This window comes from Schistocerca serialis, chromosome 6 (genome assembly GCF_023864345.2).
Source record: "Schistocerca serialis cubense isolate TAMUIC-IGC-003099 chromosome 6, iqSchSeri2.2, whole genome shotgun sequence".
Lineage (NCBI taxonomy): Eukaryota > Metazoa > Arthropoda > Insecta > Orthoptera > Acrididae > Schistocerca > Schistocerca serialis.
Genome location: NC_064643.1, coordinates 252606908 through 252632309, shown reverse-complemented (window position 1 = coordinate 252632309; position 25402 = coordinate 252606908).

Here is a 25402-nt window from a genome sequence, read left to right as displayed (position 1 = left end):
ATCCTCCACAAATAAACGAAAAATATACCTATTCAAAAATGCAGATAAAAGTTCACTCCTTCAAAAGTAACAATGTAGTTGTGGACCAGATGAGGCTTAAATTCAAAGAATTAAATCGACAGCAGTTGAGAGATTTATAGCAAATGAATTAACAAGCGACGGAGCTGATCTCTCTTGGTACACAAAAGTGATCTGAACACTGAAATTCAAACGAACGCAAAATCTCCAAGATTGGAGATCTTTTACAGAAGCTGGAAATTTAGCACCGACGTCATTGCGAGATGCTTATAATAGTTTGCACAACGAAACTTGGTCTCGAAACCTGGCGGGATATCCGAAGAGATTCTGGTCGCATGTAAAGTATGCTAGCGGCAAGACACAGTCAATGCAATAGCAATGGAAATGCTATCGACGACAGTGGTCCGAAAGGAGTGTTACTAAACACAGCCTTTCGAAATTTCTTCACCAAAGAAGACGAAGTAAATATTCGAGAACTCGAACCAAAAATATCTGCCAACATGAGTAACTTAGAAGTAGACTTCGTCGGAGTAGTGAAGCAAGTTAAATCACTTAGTAAAGCAAGTCTTCTGGTCCAGACCGTATACCAGAAAAGTTCCTTTCAGAGTATGAAAATTCAATAGCTGCCTATTTGACAATCGTATACAACCGGTGGCTCGACGAAGGATTTGGAAGCTAAATTGCACCGGAAACACCAAAATTCAAGAAAGGCAATAGGTGTAATCCATTAAATTACAGACCCATATCATTAAAGTCGATATGCAGTAGGATTTTGGAACATACATGGTGTTCGAAATTAATGAATTACCTCAGACAGAAGGGTCTACTGACACACGGTCAACACGGATTTAGAAAACTCGATCCTGTGAAACACAACTAGCTCTTTACGCACACGAAGTGTTGAGTGCTACTGACAAGGGATTTCAAATTAGATTTCCAAAAGGCGTCTTGTAGTGAATTGCGTGCTTATTGAATATCGTCTCAGTCACTTGACTTGATTCTTGATTTCCTGTCAGAGAGGTCACTGTTCGTAGTAACTGACGGTAAGTCATCGAATAAAACAAAAGTACTTATGCCGTTCCACGTGGTAGTGATACAGGCACTCTGTAGTTCCTTATCTACATCAGCGATCGGTGAGACAATCAGAGCAGCAAACTTTCTTAGACTGTTTGCAGAAAATACTGTTGTCTATCGTCTTGTAAACTCATCAGATGATCAAAACAAACTGCAAAACGATTTAGAAAAGATGTCTGAATGGTGCGAAATTTGGCAATCGACACTAAATTATGAAAAGTATGAGGTCATCCATCTGAGTTTTAAAAAGAATCCGTTAAACTTCGATTACAGTATAAATCAGTCTAATCCAATGGCCGCAAATTCGATTAAAATACCTCGGAATTAATAATAATTTAAATTGGAAAAACAAATAGAAAATGTTCTGGGGAAGGTAAACCAAAGACTGCGTATTATTGAGAGAACACTTAAACAAATGTAACAGATCTACTAAACAGACTGCCTACATTACGCCTGTCCGACCTCTTTTGGTTCGGTCTGGGATTTTTACCACATAGGATTAACCGAGTACATCAAAAAAGTCCAAAGAAGAGCAGCACTTTTTGTATTGTCGGAAAATAGGGGTGAGAGTGTCACGGACATTATACGGTATTTGGGATTGGCGCTTTAAAACAAAGGCGTTTTTCGTCGCGGTGGAATCTTTCCACGAAATTTCACTCACCAACTTTCCACTCCGAATGCGAAGATATTTTATTGACGCCGACCTACAGAGGAAGAAACGATTATCACAACTAAATAAGGAGCTTCAGAGATCGCGCGGAAAGATAAAAGTGTTCCTTTTTTCCGGGCACTATTCGAGAGTGGAATAGTAGTGAATTACTGTAGAGTAGTTCGATGAACCCTCTGGCAGGCACTTTGGTTTGATGTGCAGAGTATCCATGTAGATGAAGATGTAGATACTGTAATGCGGTTATCTTTCTTCTACAGTCTGATTATTAATCAGCATTGGCGGCCGAAGTCTCCCAGCATAAGACATCATCCTCATTCTTCCGACATCCTTGTCAAAGAGGGAAGAGTAGAGAACAAAGGTTCAGGATACTCTCTCAACCTAGGGGAGGGAAACTGCCCCTAAAGGCGGAAGAATCAGCAACGATCAACGGCATGGGGATGTAGAAAGCAGTGGAAACCACTGCATTAAAGACACATAATGTGCGTCCACAGGAAATGTGGCCAGTGGCATGATGATCTTTCCATTACAAAAGCTTCTGGAATAGTTCTCCATTCGGAACTCCGGGAGTGAACTGCCAAGAGGGAGGTGACAATGAGAAAACGATTGAATACTCAACGAAAGGTTAACGTTCTTCGAGTCGGTGCGTGAAATGTCAGAAGTTTGAACTTGGTGGGGAAACTAGAAAATCTGAAAAGGGAAATGCACAGGCTCGCTCTAAACACTGTGGAGGTCAGTGATGTGAAATGGAAAGAAGAGAAGGATTTATGGTCAGATGAACCGTTCATAGATAGGGTTTTTCTTATCAGAATCGACAGTAGAGCAATGCCAACAACGATGGTCCAAGTATACATGCCGAAGTCGTAACCTGAAAGTGAAGAGACAGAAGAAGTAAATGAGGATATCGGAAGTGTAATACGATACGTAAAGGAAGATGACAATCTAATAGTAATGGGGGACTCAAATGCAGTTGTAGGGGAAGAAGTAGAAGAAAAATGTTACAGGAGAATATGGGCTTGGAACAAGAATGAGAGAGGAGAAAGACTAATTGAGTTCTGTAATAAATTTCAGCTGGTAACAGCGTATGCTCTGTTCAAGAATCACAACAAGAGGAGGCATTCTTGGAAAAGGCCGGGTGATACGAGAAGATATCAGTTGGATTTCATGGTCAGAGAGAGGTTTCGAAATCAGATACTGGATTGTAAAGCCAACCAGGAGCAGATATAGACTCAGATCGCAATATTGTACTGATGAAGAGTAGGCTGAAGTTTACGTCCTTAGTTTAGACGAATCAATACGCAAAAAAGTGGAATACGAGGTATTGAGGAATGACGAGATACGCTTGAACTTCTCTGAGGCTATGGACATAGCAATAAGGAATAGCTTAGTAGGTAGTACGGTTGAAGAGACATGGAATTCTTTAAAAAGGACAATCACAGAATTTGGAAAGAAGAACATAGGTGCAAAGAAGGTAACTGCGAGGAAACAATGGGTAACAGAAAATATATTTCAGTTGGTCGATGAAAGGAGGAAGCACAGGAATGTTAAAGGAAACTCTGTAATACAGAAATACAAGTCACTAAGGAATAAAATAAATAGGAAGTGCGGGGATGCTAAGACGAAATGTTTGCATCGAAGATGTGAAAGAATGGAAAAAGGAATGATTGTCGGATGGATAGACTCAGCATACATGAAAGTCAAAACAGCCTTCGGAGACATTAAAGGTAAGAGTGGTAACATTAAGAGTGCAGCGGGACCTCCACTGTTAAATGCAAAGTAGACAGACGATAGGTGGAAAGAATACACTAAAATTCTCCATGAGGAGAAGATTTGCCTGATGTAATAGAAAAAGACACAGAAGGAGATATAGAAGACATAGGGGATCCAGTATTAGAATGAGGTTTTAAAAGAGCTTTGGAGGACTTATAATCAAATAAGGTAGAAGGTATAGATAACAATCCATCAGAATTTCTAAAATCGTTGACAGAAGTGGGAAGTAAATGACTATTCACGTTGGCGTGTGGAATTTATGAGTCTGGCGACATACCATCTGACTTTCTGAAAAATGTAATCCACACAATTCCGAACACTGCAAGAGCGAATATGTGCGAGAATTATTACAGTTAGCTTAACAGCTCATGCATCAGAGTTGCTGACAAGAATAATATACAGAAGAATGGAAAAGAGAATTGAGGAATTGAGGATGTACTGGATGACGATCGGTTTAGCTTTAGGAAACGTAAAGGCCGGAGAGAGGCAATTCTGACGTTGCGATTGGTAAAGGAAGCAAGACTAAAGAAAAATCAAGACACGTTCATATAATTTGTCGACCTGGAAAAAGCGTTCCACATTGTAAAATAATGCAAGATGTTCGAAACTCCGAGATAAATTGGGTTAATCTACGAGAGAGACGGATAATATAAAATAGTACAAAAGCCAACAGAGAATAATAAGAGTGGATGAACAAGAACAAAGTGCTCGGTTTAAAAAGGTGTAACACTGTTATGTTCCCCCTACTGTTCCATCTGTACACCGAACAAGGAATGATGGAAATAAAAGGAAGGTTCAGGAGTGGGATTAAAATTCAAGGTAAAAGGATGTCAATGATACAATTTGCTGATGACATCATGAGTGAAAGTGGAGAAGAATTACATGAACTGCTGAATGGGATGAACAATCTAATGACTACACAATATGGATTGAGAGTAAATCGAAGAAAGATGACAGTAGTGATAAGTAGTATAAATGAGAATAGCGAGAAACTTAACATCAGGATAGATGGTCACGAACTAGATGAATTTAAGTAATTCTAGTACCTTGGCAGTAAAATAACCAACGACGGAGGGAGCAAGGAGAACATCAAAAGCAGACCAGCAATGTATTAAAGGGCATTCCTGGCAAAGAGATGTATCAAAAGTAGTCCTTAAATTGAGAGAGAATTTTCTGAGAATGTATGTCTGGAGAACAGCGTTGTATTGTAGTTAAACGTGGACTTTCGGAAAACTGGAACAGAATAAAATTGAAGCATCTGAGATGTGGTGCTGCAGAATAATGTTGAAAATTAGGTGGACAGATAAGATAAGGAATGAGGAGGTTCTGCGCAGAATCGGAGAGAAAAGGAATTAGTGGAAAACACTCACAATGAGAAGTGACAGGAAGACAGGACATCTGTTAAGGCATCAGAGAACGACTTGCATGGTGCAAGATGGAGCTGTAGAGGGCAAAAACTGTAGAGGAAGACAGAAATGGGAATACATCCAGCAAATGACTGATAATGTAGTTTGCAAGTGCTACTCTGAGATGAAGAGGTTGGCACAGGAGAGGAATTCGTGGCGGGCCGCATCAAACCCTTCAGAAGACTGATGATCCCCCCCCCACACACACAGAAAAAAACAGGTTTTTTTTCAGATTCCTTCACCTTAACCTGGTTTTCTATATCCATTGTCTCATGTTTAGTCCTCAGGGTCATCTTTGTGTGTATGTTGGAGTATATTTTGTGATTCCATGAAGCATAATCTTGTCGCTCCTATAACTTTACATGCCACCATGGGACCCATAAAAACAATAACATCCTCCCTTCCTTCATTAAACACTTTTACATTCATATGAACAAAGTTTGAGCGAGTTTGCTACTTCGCTAACCACTCCACAGCGAATATCATGGGCAGTCCCGGTCCAAGCACAACTAGTGCCGAAACCTCATAAATTCTCTCATTAATCTTCACAGCGGACGCAATCTGCTCCATTACGGCCTTACTTTTCGTATCTACAGCACCCACAGTGCCCACACCGTTCAGAGGAAAATCGTTATTTTCTTCTATTGCTCTAACGATGTTGTAGATGACATTTGCGATATCACACTAACAGTAATTTCTGATTCTAAATGAATATCATGCGTAATGCCAAATATCTCATTTTCTATAATCGGTTGCACTGCTTCTTCAGGCACACTTCCTTATTCCTTTAGCTGGCTACCCATTGACACAGTTCTCCTCTCTATTTTCCAGATCGTCAATATCCTTGGTCTTGTTTCTTCAATTCTTAACTGGACCTCATCAGGAATCGTCGTTACTTTTACTCACTTCTTTCCTGCTGCGGCCCATGACAGTCATTGGGACCCTGCTTCAACTGATTCGTTCACCTCTGGCGTATCCATCCTGCGTTGTGATAGCCGGCGCTAACATTTCTCCCTCTACAGTCATTATTTCTTCCTCGAAATCCTCTACCAGGCGAGCTACTGTTATTGGAACTCCAAATTATTTATTGTATCTTTCGCCACCAATATTCATTCTTCTGAGGTTCTTCCAAGGTTCCTTGGCTATAATCTACTTCGATAGAATTCCATCTCATATCGACTTTCTTCTAATGAATCCAGCTGCCCTAACGCTGTCTTGACGGTTTCTACGAGGTGCGACAGTATTGAGACTGATGTGAGAAAAAAATGTTGCTTACCGTTGTAGTCAAGTTTAGTGTTGTCTCCTTCAAAGTAGTTCTCTTTTGATTGCACACACTTTTTCCAGCGCTTCTGCCATTGATGGTAACATATCTGGAACTCGTCTTCTGTAATATCCTCCAAGACACTCGTCATAGCTTCTTGCACATCTTGTGCTGTTTGAAAATGGTGTCCCTTGACCGCCGTTTTGACTCTTGGAAATAGTAAAAAGTAGCACGGAGCGATATCTGGTACTACTGAAATTTTTTTTGCGGTTAAAAGTTTCTGTACTGACAAAGCAGTATGGGATGGCGCATTATCGTGATGCAGAATCCTATTATCAGCAATGTTGGCACCGACACGAAGAACTCTTTTACGAAGTCTTTCTAAAATTTCTTTACAGTAATATTGGTTACCTGTTTGTCCAGGAGGCACCCACTCTCTATGAACAATTCCCTTGGAATCAAAGAAGCACACAAGCACGCATTTCACTTTTGGCTTTGACATGCGAGCATTTTTTTGCTCTGAGTGATCCCTTGGATCACCATTGCAAACTTTGGCGTTTTGTCTCTGCATCGTACTGAAAAAACCAACCTTCATCACCAGTGATAACACGGTTCAACAATTCTGAATTGATTTCCATTTGGTCTAACAAATTGGCTGCCACATTTTTCCGTTTTTCTCGCTGTTGTGGTGTGAGATTTTTGGGGACAATTTTTGCACAAACCTTTCTCATACCAAGGTCCTCAGTTATTATTAATTAGACGAAATATTTCTCGAATGATGTTCAGTTTTTCTGCAATCATTTTTATGGGTAATCTTCAGTCAGATTGTACAACTTCACGTACCCTGGCCAAGTTGACATCTGTCCGTGAAGTTGATGGTCGTCCACTGCAGTCTTCATCTTCACCATTCGTTCTGCCTTCACTAAACATTTTATGCCAAAGAAAAACTTCAGCTATTGCTATAACCTCCTCTCCAAAAGCCTTCTGAAGCTTACTGTAAGTTGTCATCACGTTTTCACCCAGTTTAACCCAAAAAGAAATGGCATACCGTTGCACAATATTATTCCATCCATTTCCGTGATGAGAGACACAAACATGTGTTAACTTATTACAGCATAACTCACGACTGAGCAGTTGTATAGATGTCCCGCTTGGACTAGAAGCAGATTATAGACCAAGGTCAGTGATATTGTGCCTACACACTACTGCAGGGTTGCCAAACCTTGCAAAGAAAATCAGTCTCATTACCTTATTGTCGCACCTTATATGTCATCTTTTGGAACGGCTAGTAGTTTATCCTGTATTGTCACTGGCAGTTTACTTATCATCAGTGATAGAATTGCTTTATTACTTACTGGTTCGTCCTAGTATAAGTTTTTCTCATATAGGCCTTGAAAAAACTACTTCAGACTCCTGTCGCATTCATAGCTGCTTTTTCTGTTTTGATAGAGGCCATTCCTTATCTGATTCGATTTCTAACTGACCAGTGCTGTTTTAGGAATTTCTTCTGATATCCTAAATATGGTTCACATTTTTACCAATCCTCATTCCCCCTGTATCTGCTTCTTTTTCCATTCATGAAGCCACAAATCTTCTCTAACGTTGGTCATCTCACAGCACTGGTATGCATTCTTAAACTGATCTAGGGAGTAATGTGGATGCCATTTACCATTTGGTATAAAACGTTTGTCATGTTGACAAACAGTTCCTCCCTCTTTATTCCTGTAACATTATTTCCAGGTATGTCACTATCACACAACAACGATTTAACCTTACTGTCTATCTGTTGTCCTAAATCTTGTTTCACTGTTCCTACTCAAGAAGTACTGCATCCACGCAGTCTTCACATTTTTCCTGTTCTGAATCAATCCAGAAAACATCTTCACCTACTTTCTTTAAATGTTTTCTATTAGACTCCATCTGTCCACTCTTTTCTGTCCCTACAGCGTTTACGTGTTTTGTAGCCTCCTTATAACATCGTCGCAATCTTGTCCTTGCTGATTAATTAACTGAACTACACCCATCTCCTTTCTCTAACTTTCTTCCACCTCTGTATCTCTTCCTTAAGTTCCTCTGTCACTTTACTTACTCTTTGATCCCATTTTTGAAACCTATAATCAAAGTGTCTCACGTTCCTGAGCCCTTTTAATTTGTTTTATCTTATCCCTTATCTCCTTCTTAATTTGTTTAATATCCGTTTTTATATTTTTTGCAGAAATCTTCACATCCTCTTCCAATTGGTTTTGTTTCCGATCAATGTTGTCTTCCAAAAGCTGCTTTATCAAAGCAAATAATTCTATGTTCTGATTCCTTTCTTCTTGTTTAATGAAAGCTCAAACCGAGGAAAACCAACTGCTGAACTTCCCACGTCACTGACCGAAGTATTACTCACACTGTCATCATGTGACACATTTCTGTCAACCATCTCAGTTGCATGCTTAGACATTGCCTCAATATTGGAGTCCCTTAAATCATCATTATCTACAACTTCCGTCTTTTCTCTCGTCAGATATACTTCTTCAACCTCCTGATTGTCATATATATCACTGAGCTAGGTTCACTTATAGCCTCATTGTCAACCATTTCTGTCTTCACCCTCCTTATATCTACCTCCTCACTTCCAGTGTTAAGTAACCTTGTTACACCGTCCATAGCTGTATTCACATCGGTAGATATCATTACTGGACTAGTTATTTTTATACTTCACATTAATTGCAGCTACAGAACCTGTCCCTTACGTAAGAACAATAATGCAAATCAAGAGCACTTCTTTGAGAATGCCAGAACTCAACACCAAAATACATCTTCAGGTGTGAGCGGTAGCAGCAACCTTTAATACTCGTTAGTTGCTCAAATGTACTTAAATGTGCCAAATTAGTTTTGTTTTCGAATAATCCAAACTGTTTACATAGTTTCGTCAAGCAATATGACACAAAGTATTTATTGATCGACGTATTACAGTTAATGCAGCTTGCTGATGTGCGACGTCAGCTCTGCCGCCGTTTCGTGGTGTAGGGACTGGATGGAGCCGGATGAGACTCTCGATGCTCTGCTGTCCTGATATCAGCTCTACTGCTGTGCCGCAGCGAGGACCGAAGTTGTACTGTTACGATCTTCAGATGTCATACTCCAGTTTCCGTCGGTGGTGGGGAGATGATACAGGCTCGCGATGCTCTATTGTCTTGATGTCAACTGTCCTGTGGCGCCACAGTAGCAACCATTGCCAATGGCTCCGGTCGTCACTTGTTCGTCCCGTAGTGTGGGAAGCAAAAATATTCCTATTGCCACTTCTTTGAGCACAGGTTCTTTGCATGCACTCACCCTGATATGGTTTCAGCTGTAATTACTGGGCACTTCGAGTTCTTTGTGTGTCACACAAAAACTATTTGCGACGTCACAATTACTTGAATGTAACTTCGCAACCGCTACAATCGGCAACTCTGATCCTAAAATTACGATTCGTAAAACGTAGTTGCCATGTAAGCAAACGTACCCTCGGTTGGGGAGATTTTATATATAATGTTTAGCGACCGTGTGCCTATTTAATTCCCACACCGTGGCGTTAAACAACCAGCTACACACTACTCGTCACTAGGCGCCAACCGTTAGCAAAACGTGCCAAACAGAGGCGAAAGAAATAGCGTCACCGCACTATCGATAGCAGCGATGCTAGTTGGTGTAAGCTTACAGTCTGACTCGGAGATGTCTTCGAAGTAACCGATTTATAGCAATTCTGTATGCCACTGTGGTGTCAACTTTTTTTTTTTTTTTTTTGGTCATCAGTCTACTGACTGGTTTGATGCGGCCCGCCACGAATTCATTTCCTGTGATAACCTCTTCATCTCAGAATAGCACTTGCAACCTACGTCCTCAATTATTTGCTTGTATTCCAATCTCTGTCTTCCTCTACAGTTTTTACCCTCTACAGCTCCCTCTAGTACCATGGAAGTCATTCCCTCATGTCTTAGCAGATGACCTATCATCCTGTCTCCTCTCCTTATCAGTGTTTTCCACATATTCCTTTCCTCTCCGACTCTGCGTAGAACCTCCTCATTCCTTACCTTATCAGTCCACCTAATTTTCAATTCGTCTATAGCACCACATCTCAAATGCTTCGATTCTCTTCTGTTCCGGTTTACCCACAGTCCATGTTTCACTACCATACAATGCTGTACTCCTGACGTACATCCTCAGAAATTTCTTCCTCAAATTAAGGCCGGTATTTGATATTAGTAGACTTCTCTTGGCCAGAAATGCCTTTTTTGCCATAGCGAGTCTGCTTTTGATGTCCTCCTTGCTCTGTCCGTCATTGGTTATTTTACTGCCTAGGTAGCAGAATTCCTTAACTTCATTGACTTCGTGACCATCAATCCTGATGTTAAGTTTCTCGCTGTTCTCATTTCTACTACTTGTCATTACCTTCGTCTTTCTCCAACTACTGATCTCAATGATGCTGCAGTAGCAGAACGGTGCTCCAGAGCCATGCATCAAACGCGCTGGTTTCCTTCTCGGCATATGCAAATGGCCGTCTGGAAACCGGTCTTCAAGTGACTGTACATTCTCGTGACCACCGCCGCCATCAGTCATGTGCAGGAGCTTTCTTCAATATAGCAGAAGAGACATTTAGATTCTCACAGCCGTGTTACATGACCTCGTTCAAAATCAGAGAGGTGTCAATTACGGCGGCTTGGTTGACTTAAAGGTATTCTTGATTTACACCAACTCATTACGACCAGTCTCAAAGGTAACCCACGCTCACGACTGTTGAAGAGTATATTTAAAGGAAACCTGATCTGCGTCCTCGTAGTGACGCTACATCCATGGAAGTTAACGGTAAACAGAAACTCACTGGCCTGGATCCGCAAACTGACTCGATTGTTAGTCTACTGAGCAATTTATGTGCACCCTACATTTCTAAACCAACGGCCTTGCCCCAGCAGTAACGCCAGTTCCCTTCAGGTCGCCACAGTTAAGCGCTGTTGGTAATGGCTAACGCTTCCATTGGTGCCGAGCGTTGTTGGCAAGCGCGGTGCACTCTGCCCTTGTGAGGTCAACTAAGGAGCTACTTGACTGAGAAACAGCGGCTCCAGACACGAAAACTGACAACGGTCGTGAGAGCGGTGTTGTGACTACATGACCCTGCATATCAGCAAGCTGAAGCACCTGTAGGCTGAGAATGCCAAGGCGATCGGTCGGAACCGTTGGGCATTCATGGCCATTTCGGACAGACTTATTTCGAAGCTACTGTAACTACAGTAGTAGTCAAAGAACGAATGTGTAGCCTACATAAATACGCAGGAAGGTCAAGGTTCAGGCAATTGAATTGCGTTCTGAACCGACCCTGCTGTTTCCTTGAAAATTCAGAAAAGCCTTTCACAGAAGCAGAGGTAACGCTCATAGATATTAAAATACACTCTGTAGCGAGATAATTGGGTTTTTTATTTCGTAATGTCTACGTATGTACTAGTCACTCAAGGCAATTACTAAACTGGATTAAGATGTGACACTTGAATGTTGTATGGAAATGAAGGGTGCTTTCCTCGACGAAGGGCCGGATGTAATGTGCTAAACCGGGAGCCATAATCTGCAAGACGTATGTGTAGCTGACTCTCCTCCGCAGCAGTTTAACTGGCAGTTCCAAGTTGCAGAATTCTTCGCGGAATGCCGTTCCTCTCTGAAAGAATCTGTTAAGTGCTGAGAAAGCAATTTCCAGTAATGGTATTAAGTGCGTAGTATTAAAGCACGGGCCTGGCTCCCGAGAAAATTGCGGAAGGTCATTACCAGCCGGGGGAGGTGCTTAAATGCCATGATGAGCGGCACTTAAGCATTTTATCTGCAGATGGGAAAGAGCAAACAGCAGCTAAGCTACGCTGCGGATTAAACCCAAAACTGAAAATTTCCCTCTTCGGCCATTTTATTAGGAGTTAATCTCACGTTATCTCAAAACTGGAGGTTGCATTGTATGTTGAACACAAATAAGCTCACTAGGACAGTAGCTATAAAGAAGAGAGTCACAAGAAACGCAGATATTCGACCTTTTACCTACTCGAGGAGATTCTTCATCGTTTACATTCGTGATACTTCTTCACTGTGTACACATATCATAGGATGGTCCACAGTTTCAGTGCAGCGTGTTTTGTTTCTTTTTTATTGTGATAATATTCTGTTTATATTATGTTCAATTATTTTTAACTTCTTCCTTGTTTATGAGATTAGCCCTGTGGAACTCGAGCTTCTTAATATTTTATGGACGGTTTACGATTCCGAAATGAGGTTTTTCACCAAATGATACCACTGAAACCGATAGATATTTACCAGTACGGTTAAATCTCGCAACTTTATTATCTGCTTCAACATGTGGTAATCTTCTAAAATACGCTGAAATATAACATACTTGAGTAGCATTCTTAGGCTACTGTATAAAAGAAATTGACGTGAAACTTAGCTGAGCAAGTAAACTTCAGCTTTACTTTAACCGTTCTTGTTAACCGACTCTGCAGAAACTTTTAAGCACTTTGTCCTAACTTTTTTGGGCCAAAATGTTGCAGACTGTGGAAGAACGTAACTAATACCTCGACATAAGGAACAAATCGTCCCATATATATATATATATATATATATATATATATATATATATATATATATATATATATATATATATTATAACGATTGTACCCCTTTAGGAGAGCATTTGAACTTGAATTCATAATTTCATCTTCGGATTTTTTCTTCTTTGCTTCCCAAAACTTCCTCATCCTCTCAGAATGCTCCTTCTTCCGTTCCTCTGTCCATTTTTTACCAGACTGTCGCGATGTTCTTTCCCCAAACTTCACACTTGTGATTTTATGCTGGCAGTCGGTGTGATCTTCGAGATTTTTTATGTTGATCTGCTGTAGATCCCCCTGGACTTCTTTCAGCCATTCTGCGCCACATTTACTCCTTGTTATAATATTGAATAATTTCTTTGCCGTTCTGGAGTCTTCCATCCTGTAGATGTGTGTATAAAATTTGGCTCGGCGCTTTCTGATTTCATCTGTTACTATGTTGATCTTTCTATAAAGTTCGTTTTGTGGTCTCTTCATCCAAATGCCATTTTTGTTGATTGGACCGTAAATCTTCCTGAGAATTTTTCTTTCCTGCTTTTCTATTTCCTTAATTTTTGAATGACCACCAATCACTATTCTTTCAGATGCATAGATTGCTTCTGGAAGAGTCACTGTTGTATAGTGCCTTAATTTTGCCTCTGTCGAAATGCACTTCTTGTTGTAATGCGTCCATGGTAGCTTGTAGGCCTTCTGGAGCTTGGTGATTCTTTGTTCATTGGCAATTCGGTTTAATCCTGAGGACTGTATAGTTTCACCGAGGTATTTAAAATGGCAGACTTGTGCAATTTTACCATATTTTGTTATTAAAGGGGATTTATTTTCTGGCTGCCTTTCCATGTATTGGGTTTTTTCATAAGATATCTGTAGTCCGGTTTTTTGTGAAATTTCATGTAGTTTTTCCACTGCGTGAATCGCTTCTGTTCTGTTATTGGTGATAATTGCAATATCGTCAGCGAAAGCAAGGCACTTGACTTTAATTCGTTTCTCTCTCTTGATACCAATTTGGATACCCTTTACGTGAGGTTCCCATTCCCTGATTATCTTTTCTAGAACAATATTGAAAAGGATTAGGGATAGTCCGTCCCCCCGTCGGACTCCAGATTTGATTCCGAAGGGTTCTGATACATCGCCCATGAATTTCACTTTGGCCGATGTTCCCGTAAGTGTCTGTTCTATGATTTTTCGTGTCTTTCGGTCGATTCCAAATTCTTCCATGATTTTAAACAGGGTTCCACGGACCACTGAATCATATGCTTCCCTCAAGTCGATGAATGCAACTACTGTGTTTCTGCATTTCGTCATTTGTAATATTGTCTTTAAGCACCAGATCTGTTCCGCACATGAGCGTCCTTTTCTGAATCCGGCCTGATATTCACCAATTCGTGGATCTGCTTGGGATTGTATCCTGTTTAAAAGGGCTTTGGAAAGGATTTTGTAAGCGACTGGGAGCAGGGAAATTCCTCTGTAATTGTTCATGTCTGTCTTGTCGCCATTTTTGTGTAGCGGGTGAATTAGAGCGCATTTCCAGTCCTCTGGTATCTGCTCCGTTATCCATATGTCTGACATTATATGGTGTAATTTCTGCATAAGTATAGGATCGTTTAGTTTCCAGAACTCAGCAATGATCCCATCTTCTCCTCGTGCTTTGTTATTTTTCAACTGCTTGACTATCTCCATAAGTTCTTCAAGATCCGGGCCATGTGAATATGGGTGTTTGAATACTGGAGAAGAGAAGACAAGTTATTCTTGGGGTGGTTAGCAGTTGAGGAGGGAACTGAAATATTGGGCTAAGATTTTGCAGTTATTTTTCGTGTTGGTTTCCAAAAGCCATTGGGTTTCTTGAAGCACAAGCTAGGCGCTTGGTATCCCTGTAAGTTTTCTTTGAAAGTCTTATAAAAATTTCTTGTATTATTTTTTATGAAATCCTGTTGTATTTCAGAGAGTCTGTTGTTGTCATATCCCCGTTTTTCTTCTCTAATTGTTTTTGAGGTCTGATTTTGAGTTTTAAGAAAGTTCTCCCAGTTTTTTTCAGTTTTGTGACTGCAAAATTATTTCCATACAGTTATTCGGTTGTCGACTGCCTCATCACAGGTTGCATTCCACCAGGGATGTTTCCTGTTGCGAGGGGGTTGTCCTAATTTGAGGGCTTCCTGAATTTTCTCTGTTAGTTTCTTCCAGTCTGTTGATTTTTCCTGATTAATTTGCATGATGATTTTTTCTTTGTTGAGTTGCAAATATTCCGGATCTGGTTTGGTACTTTTGGGTGGCCTTTTTAGCATTTTGTTGAGTTGGAATTTTGTTTTTATTTGGAGAAGATGATGATCTGATTCAAAGACACCTTTGCAGGTTCTGATGTTTTGAATTTCTTTTATGTTTTCTTTGGAAATTGCGACATGGTCTATTTGGTATTCACCTTGTCTAAGACTGGGTGATCTCCATGTGGTTATTTTACGTGCAGGTTTTTGAAACTGGGTACTCTTTATTTTAAGTCCAAAGTTTCTGCAGAAGTCGATTAGTTTTTCATCATTCTTGTTGGTACGTTTGTGTTTGGTGTGGGGTCCAGTGGTATCTCAGAATTTTTTTTCCTTCCCTAATTGTGCGTTAAAATCGCCTACTAAAATGTTCATATGGTGCCTAGGTAATTTATTTGTTGTTTCTTCTAGTGTTTCCCAGAAATTGTCCACTGTTTCTGGGTAGATTTTATTGTGGTGATTTGTGGGGGCGTGCACATTGATCAGAGTGTATGCTTTATTAGCTGATTTTACTGATAACAGGGAGACTCTTTCATTGGGAGACGTGAAGTCAATAACTGAGTCGAGTACGGAAGTGTGTACGGCGAATCCTGTTCCGAAAAGTGGTAGTTTGCTCTTACTTTTGTGACAGGTTTGCCCTTGTAGATCCTGTAATTCTCTGTGTTAAAGTGTCCTTCATCTGTGAATCTTGTCTCTTGCAGTGCAGTGATTTTCAGGTTAAATTTTCCCATTGCGTTGGTAAGTTGCTTTAATTTACCTGTTTTAGTGAGGGTGTCACATTAATTGTACCAATAAAATTTTTACGTTTCGTTTTGAGAGTGTGAGGAATTTTGGACAAGCTCCGATTCTTCTCCGCATGGTATCCCTGGTCCCCCAGAATCCGATGATCAGGTGAATCCAGTCTATCGACTGGTGCCTGGGGTAGTGACTCTGTGGTCGTCTTTTCAATCATGCGTTCAAGTTGAATTTTAGTTTTTGTGCTGATCTCTGTTGAGACCACAGGTATACGACTCCATTTTTGAGTTCGAGAAGATTTTGTGCAGCCGCCTTAACTAGAGGAACAGACGCTGGCCACTGGCCGCCAGATGCTGAACGGACACCACTGGGTTTATTGGTTTTTGGTCCGCCCTGGGTACTTCATTTCCCCAGTACCACCTATATCTAGGAAGCTTTCCCCTATCCGCCACCCGGGGAGGCGCCCGATGGGGGTACCAACAACCCCACATATATATATATATATATATATATATATATGTTTGGTTTTTGCTGATACTATGTGAAGATGAGGAAGCTTGCACAGGATAGAGTAGCATGGAGGGCTGCATCAAACCAGTCTCAGGACTGAAGACCACAACAACAACAACAACATGTAAAGAAGTTAAATTCACTACATTCATTAAGTTTTTCCCAATGTCGGAGATTCGTTACTGTTTTTATTTGAAACACTGTCTATAGTAAAGGGACAACGACGATAGTTGAAATATTCTTTTTGAGGTTTGTGCCGCAGAGCTTGCGTATTTCAGAAACGTCATATATCAGCCACCACGAGCTGCTAATGAAGAATTCATTATCCACAACCGATTTAAATCTCCAGATCATCACCAGCTGTCATAAAGTCATTCAAATGGCTTACATGGCAATATTAAAATTGTGGCATAAAATATTATCCATCCCGCATCACGCTTATAATGTTTACCTAACACTCTTAATATCTGTTCACGTATTACATTTGGGTTTGAAAACGTCGTGTGCCAATAGGATGGATGATTTTGTGTTACTTTACGATACAGTTTTAACAGTACTGTGTAAAATGTTAGAAATGACTGTAAGAAATCTGTCACTGATCTGAAGATCGAAACCGTCTTTGGTTAATTGTTAAATGTGACGCTTTTTTGTGGAATACAACTGTTGCCGTACTACTTTAGTTAATTTCTCAGAGTTTTTAGCTACCATGGTACTGTAGGATGCAGGAAACCTACCATGATCATCAACACGTTCGATCCTTAGTCCATTGGCTGTACCTTTCCATCGAAATCCAAGTAAATTGTTCAACTTATTACTGAACGTGCATTTGCCAACCGAGAATGACAAAATATCATTTTGTACTAGTTTATAACCGTTTAATATTACTGGATGTTGCCCTGCACGATCAATGACTTTAGTTTGGAATCGTTAACTGAAAGTAACTAGTAAGCTAGTCTCGACATTGGAAAGTAGATACAAATTTTATCGTACTCGATAAGAATGCTGCTTCTGATTTTCATTGACACACGCACTGGTTACCTGTCCTTCCTTACAGATCTGTCACATATTCAGAAAGCTTACATATTGGTTAACCCTATGGTTTACTATAAACCGCCGGCCGGGGTGGCCGAGCGGTTCTAGACACTACAGTGTCGCAGGTTCGAATCCTGCCTCGGGCATGGATGTGTGTGACTCTTCGGTGCTGTCATGCATGAGTTAATGTGATGAACACCAACACATGCAGTTTATCATTCTGTTACAGAAAGTGCAATAAATTATTGACAAATATTGGTTGCTGATTTGTCAGCGCAGCTGACCGCCATGCGGAGCTGGAATAAACTTGAGCTTTTCCTTAATCGTTCTTGTTAGCCAAAATTGCAGAGACTCATAAGCAGTTTGTACTAAACGTTTTGGGTTAAAATTTTGCAGGCTGTGGAAGAGCGTAACTAAATAGACTGATATAAGGAGGAAATCGTCCTATATATGCGGAGGATGAGGGTTCGATTTCCGGCACTTCTAGGGATCTTCCTTGATAGGAGGACTAATAAGGGCTGCATTCAGCCTCGTGAGGTCAGTTGAGTGGATAGTCGACCGATTAGTAGCGGTTGCAAGGTCAAAAGACGCTCCAACGACCAGGAGACCAGTGTGCCCATCCATACCGCAACTGATTACGCCAATGCCAGAGAGGGACACAGAGGTCTGTTGCGCCCAATTGACTCATCTAGAGCCAGTACGCGAAAAGTTACCTTTTTATTACAAAATAACGTAACACGGATGCGCTACAGTTCAAACAGATACATTCAATATGAGGTCCTAAAGCCCAGTTTAATTCACAACTCGTTTAAAATGTTGTCAAGAATGCATTATACCAATAGTGGCTTACGATTTAGCATATTTAGACTTTACAAGAAGAATAAAGGACGATTAGGACAACGTTCCTTCTATTACGAGATCATGAGAGACGGTATACTAGCTCTGTTGGCATATGATATGAGAAGGATGTCGTCCACGCCCTACCAAAAGAACCATCCCAGCATTTACCTTAAACGACTGAAAACCCATCTATTCTGCAGTCCAGCTTTCTGCATTATCTCACTTCATGTTCTCTTCGATATTCCTGATTTAATATATTTCTTAGCTTTCTCACATAACAGTAGTTGCTTATCAGATGCCAGTCCAAATTCATATTACCCCACCAACAATACTGCATTACCACTAATCAACATACCACATATAACTCATAGTAAATCTAACAACAAAATATAATTCTGCAAGAAGATATAAAGCCATAGGAACACTGCTCTAGCGAAATGGAATGTTTGCAGTTTATTTAATAAGCAAATTAAACTTATAAATGAATTTGACGACATAAATTCTAATTTAGTGCTTCTAACAGGAACAAAAAAGAAATTAAATGGACTCAGTATATCGGAAGCTACACCTAGGTTTGTAGAGTGGCAGGCCACTCCATGGCTCGCTACAGCAGGCAGTCGTCTTGGCTCCTAACATGCACCACAGGCATCCCCAGGCGAGGACCGCAGATTCGGACGCCGGATCACCAGCGCTTGTTGTCACCGTGATCTTAGTCACGCCCGCTACTCTGGCATTCAAACTTTCTGGTTATATAACGTAATATATTTTTACACGTTTCTTTATTTCTTTATTTAGATCTTCACTGAATCTGTTACTACCTTCCTTGTTGCCTTCATCAAGGGTATATACTCCAATTACAGTCAAGTTACCTCTTGGTACTTTATATACAACAGTATTCTGTTATTTACAAAATTTTAAGATTCTCTCTTATCAAGAATTACTGCAACTCCATTAGTTTCTGTTTGCTGTGAGTTATGCTCACCACCAGTTGCGAAGTAAAATAGAGGCCACAGGGTATAAAACTGCCAGAAAAAGTACACACAGCGGTTTGCAAGGCGCAAGTCACCGGCAGTAGGGGCCCACTGGCCAACCTAAGTGTTATGAGTATGTGATGTGGAGCGGCACGTTTAGCAACACAAAGGCGCACAGTCGCATATAAATAGGTGCCGGTTCACTAACAAAGCATTCAAGTGTGGCAGCTGTACTGGAGGGTGGTGCATGTCACACCGCCGGCTACACACAGCAGCAGATTGGGTGCCAGTGTTCTATTCCAAGACAGGGCGCTGGTTCGACCCTCTGAGACCTACACGGGGTCAGTAGCCAGCCAGTGGCAGGCCACTCCATGGCTCGCTACTGCAGGCAGTCGTCTTGGCTCCTAACATGCACCACAGACATCCCCAGGCGAGAACCGCAGAATCGGACGCCGGATGACCAGCGCTTGTTGTCACCATGATCTTAGCCACGCCGGCGAGGAAGTACGCCACTGGGCCACCTTGTGGCTTCCCGGCGAGCGGTGCTGAGGCGGCAGGGGAGAAGACTGCTGAGTCGACTGCTGGTGCATCCTGACATCACCACAACTCCACGGCCGTACAAGGCTGCCTCACAGCAATGCGCTGTACAGGCCGCTGATGCAGCCATTCTGTGTCAAGCTGTTTTGCAGACAGCGAAGTGATGCCCTCAGCATTGCGGGCCACAGTGACACAGACCGAGGGGTATGCGGCACTGTAGTTGGAAACAATAAATCACTTGTAAAGCGTGGACCAGTCTTAATATGGTGATTTCTACCTCTTCCCTCTACATTTGGTGTTGCTGTTACATTCGGTGTCATACATTGCCACTACAGTACACACACATTCATCCACACCCACAAGAAGGTTTATGTCAAGCGTCACAATGGTGTCTACATGTCGAAAATACGTAAATGGTGTTGGCAGCACGACTTGAGTTTATATTATTGGTGTATCATAGAACGAACTGGCATCACCTGACATTTCTAAAAATTTTCCACTGCTGTTTCACTTTAGATAATGTATTATCTTCTGCATTAGACTCCCCGTTCTGTGTTCATAGGTAGCACACTGTGCCTTGTACATGTCCACTGTGGCGCTCGGGAGATTACAGCACCACGTTACGACACCTGAGGGTGGGCTTATAAGAGCCTGAAACTGGTCATGTGATAATAAAAGAACCTTACAACTGTAGCGGTATTTTCAACCTCTGGACTAATATAATGGATGATACTGAGTGACTTTATTGCTCTTTATTAGAAATGACATAGGCCTGTTCATGTTAACTTTCAAGGAAGGTTGCAACATTACCAGTGGAATAACCAAAGAAAAACCAACTGTCCATGCACTATTATAAAATTGGAGGAACGAGTTTCTTTAGTTTTAACAAGATTTTACTGCGGTATATCATTTCAACAGCATATTTTTGTAATACAGCAGGAGCACTGCATAATACGAAATGTTTACATAAAACAGAATGTGGCCAAAGACAATAGTGGAAAAAGACAGAATTGAAACATGGTCAAGACAAATGGTGTGAAAAACAGAGATGAAAGGTCAGTAGATGAAACGTCAATATCTAAACATACATTCTTTATACAGAAATTATATTACTTATCAATATAAGTAACGATTAGGAGTACAAAATCAGACTAACACTGGTTGTTCATTGTAACATGCAAGTAAATATACAGATCTACGGTGAAGAACGAAACTCCAATTTGTTTCAGGCAAGGTCATCCCTTAAAGTACATAATACTTCGAGCACTAATTCGTACCTTTACTGTTCTGTAAGATTAAAAAAGTACATATGGCATCAGTATTGGCATTGCCGATAAATGTTACAGTTCTAATTGATGATGATCAAAATTCAATATCTGTATCACATTTTGTATTCTCAATGGACCTTCAAATTAAATATTTTCACATCCAAATTATCTGTATTAACCTTCAAAATACACTTGCCTTGGTTCACTTATTGGTACTACTGAAATATTTTTTGCTATTGTGAGAGTATAGTTTTATTTCAGCATCATGCATTAAATTAAGTAAAGACAGAAATTTTTTTCTGTAGCACTGTAAAATATTCATGAGCGCTCCTGAAGATGTAACTTACATCTCGAAGTATACTTGTCAATGAAAATGTCTTGACATTGACACCAACAACATCTTAAGCTCACAAAAGTCAGGTTCAGGTACTTCATCATTCACATCTACATCTTCCCATGATTGGAATGCATAAAACCCGGTGACATGAAAAGAATGCCAACCGCCAGCTAATGATTTTTGTTGATATGTTAAATGGTGGTCATCCATACTATTAACAAAAACTTCAGATACAGTGGGACTGTTTGAGCATCATAGTGACCACATGCTAGTGGATTAACTCTGTCTTGCAGTACCCAATGTTTTCCACATTATTCTGACTCTGTTGTATCCTGCTACTACGCAGTGTAAACTACATGAAACTTCTATAAAGTGGCATTCTGAACTGCAATGACACACATTCATATAGGTAAGAAAAGAGTATTGCTACGCTTGCAACTAGCCACATCCAAAGTCCACAAGTACTATAGACACTCCATTTTAGGATATACCCTCTATCTTTCAATTCAAAAAGGTTTCATCTTCTACTCAGAACGGTAACTTCAGCTATTGCACAGTGGAAACATCAAACTAAACAAAGGAATCTTGTGATAGTTCACACCAACAAATAGGCATTTAGAACTGAAACAGTACTATAGAACCAGAACCTGACAATGTAAGTTTCATAATGTGGCGGTGTATGTAATGTAACTTGACAGTGGGTGCCAGTTAGTGGGTGATAAAACTGTATTTTAGCAGCAGTAGGTGCCAGTGTGTATGCGCAGTGGGTGAATATCTTCAGTTCGAGATAGTGGCTACATACTGTTTGCCTGCTTCACTTTAATGACCACGGTAAAATACTGCCCTGATTTTATCGTCCTAGAGTTGAAGCCACCGACGTACATGCTATATTGTGATGACGTCATATTAAAGATGTATGGCTTGTGGCGATGTGAATACAGTCTGACCTGAGCATGGGGCGTGACGAATCAGACCAAGTCTTTTGCAGTTTTCAGGAAATAGTTGCAGTGGAAACGGTTACAATGGAAATGATTACTTTGGAAAACGGTTAAACTGGGAAACATATACACCGGAGAACAGTTACACGGAGGAATGTGTACAATGAAAACGTTTAGACTGGAAAATGGTTTCACAGGAAACGATAACATTGGAAAATGGTTGCACTGAAACAGTTAAACTGGAATCTTGTTATGCTCGAAAAAGCTTTCATTAGTCAGAACTATTGGAAAATAGTCGAAACTACTAGGAATTGAAACTTCCTGCCTGATTAAAACTTTGTGTAGGACCGAAACTCGAAATTGGAACCTTATCCATTCGTTGCAGAGCGAAAACTGCGTACTCAGAACTATTTAGAACATGCTGAGGGGCGAAAGGGAGGCTGTTCTAAAATGTCTAGATATACCAGTATTTGTCTAGGGGAATAGTATTCATCATGCCCAGCCGTGTTAAGAAACCATCATTGTCCCACAACAGTATTAACTGACCATTCAGGGTAATGGTAGCCACCAACTGAATGTACATACTGTCAGCTACTGGTACTACAAGACGGTTTTGAGGACTACGAACTGATACTTTCAGCAGTTGACACATATTACTGGAATTAACAGTCGGTCATCAGTCCCTACCAAACAGTATATTGGTACCTAACCCTGATATTATGAAGGAAAAGAAAGGAGAGGTCAAATTACAATGAGTAAAAGCAGAAAGGTTTGCGCTGCTACTAACATAACTTACGGTCCCCGTTAAATTACTGCTGTTAGTCTTTTGTCTTTTGAATGTTGTGCGTCAGCTGGACCAGAGGACCCTGTGCATTCCACAGCCCATACCGTTATGAAGACACCGCCGTGCGGCGTAGTCGCAGAGTTTAAAGCACCATGCCACAGTTCGCGTGGCTCCCACCATCGGAGTTTCGAGTTTTCCCTCGGGCGTGGGTGTGTGTTTTGTCCTTAGCGTAAGTTAGTTTAAGTAGTTCTAAGTTCTAGGGGACCGATGACCAGAGATGTTAAGTCCCATAGTGCTCAGAGCCATTTGAACCACTTGAACTGAAGGCCGTCGGCCATTGTGTTGTCCGTGGTGAGAGGTAATGCCCCAAATTTGATATTTTCGGCATTCTCTTGACACTGTGGATCTCAGAACATTGAATTGTGTAACTATTTCCGGAATGGAATGTCCTATGAGACTAGCTCCTACTACCAGGAAGTTTAAATTCCCCTCGTGCGGTGACAATCACTTTGGACTCCTTTCCACATGTATCACTTGAGCACAAACAACATTTTCGCCAATGAACTGCTTGTGTACGCGACACTACCGCCATCTACATGTGCATATCGCTATCCGTTGACATTTGGCACCTCAGTGTGGAGAGTGTCGGCAGAATCGCCCCGCATTGAGTATCAGAATGTAGCAGGATAGAGACAGTTATGGGAAATGTGGACTTAAACATTAGCACTTATAGTCTGTCTGAATGGTTTCTAGTCTTCGTTTACACATGGTAAGTTCCGTAGATGGTTTGGGAGAGAGGGGAGACATGTGGAAAGTCACAGACAGACCAGGTGTGGGCGTATACACAGTCCCTCATTTAACCATTCACCTTGATTCCTGCATTACTGACAGATGATTAATTATTTCACCCAACTAGCACACTCAGTGCAGTACATTGTTTTGTCATCAGTCTTCTCACTGATTTGATGCGGCCCTCCATGAATTCCTCTCCTGTGCCAACCTCTTCAGAGTAACACTTAAACCTACGTTCTAAGTAAATTGCTGGGTGTGTCCAATCTCTGTCTTCCTGTACAATTTTTACTCTCTGCAGCTCCATCTGGTACCATCGAAGTTATTCCCTGATGCCTTAACAGATATCCTCTTATCCTAATCCTTCTCCTTCTTAATGTTTTGCACATATTCGTTTCCTATCCCATTCTGTGCAGGAACTAATTCCTTACCATTATCAGTCCATTCGTCTATATCACAACATCTCAAATGCTTCGATTCTCTTCTGTTCCGATTTTCCCATTTTCCATGTTTTACTACCACGCAATGCTGTGCTCCAAACGAACATTCCAATAAATTACTTCCTCAAATTAATGACTATGCTTAATAAGAGTAGACTTCTCTTGGCCAGGAATGCCGTTTTTGCCAGTGCTAGTCTGCTTTTGAGGACCTCCTTGCCCCGACCCTCATTAGTTATTTTGCTGCCCAGGCAGTATAATTCCCTAACTTCATCTACGTTTGGCCGTCAATCCGATCACAAGTTTCTCGCTGTTCTCATTACTACTTCATCTCATTACATTCGTCTCTTTTCGATTTTCTCCCAATCCGTGTTCCCTATTCATTTGACTGTTCATTCGATTCAGCAGATCATGCAATTCTTCTTCACTTTCACTGAGGATAGTGATGTCATTAGCGAATGGTATCATAGACAACCAATCTCTTTGAATTTAAATTCCATTACTGAACCTTTATTTTTTGCCATTATGGCTTCTTCGATGTACAGGTTGAACAGTAGGGCCGAAAGACTGCATCCCTGTCTTACATCCCATTTATTGCGAGTACTTGGTGTCCAGGTCGTTCACATCATTTCCTCTTTGGTCTTGTACATGTTGTATATTGCAAGTCTCTCCCTATAGCTGAGCCATATTTACCTCAGAATTTAAAACATCTTTCACCATTTGACAGTGTCGAAGGCTTCTTCCAGGTCACCAGCTCCTATGAACGTGTCTTGATTTTTCTTTAGTCTTGCTCGCATTATCAATCGCGGGTGACATTACCTTTCTTAAGGCCAAACTGATCGTCATCTAACACATCCTTAATTCTATTTCCAACTCTTCTGAATATTACTATTGTCAGCAACTAGAATGCATGATGTCTTTAGTTTATTGTGCGATAATTCTGTCACTTATCAGCTCTTACAATCTTCGGAATTATGTGGATGATATTCTACCTTCTACATATCAATGTGAGCAGTCGTTTTGTTGCCACTTCCTCCAATGATTTTAGGAATTCTGATGGAATGTTCTCTCTCCCTTCTACCTTATTTGATCTTAAGTCTTACAATGCCCTTTTAAATCTCCAATTCTAATAATGGATGCCCTATCGCTTCTAAATCGACTTCTGTTTCTT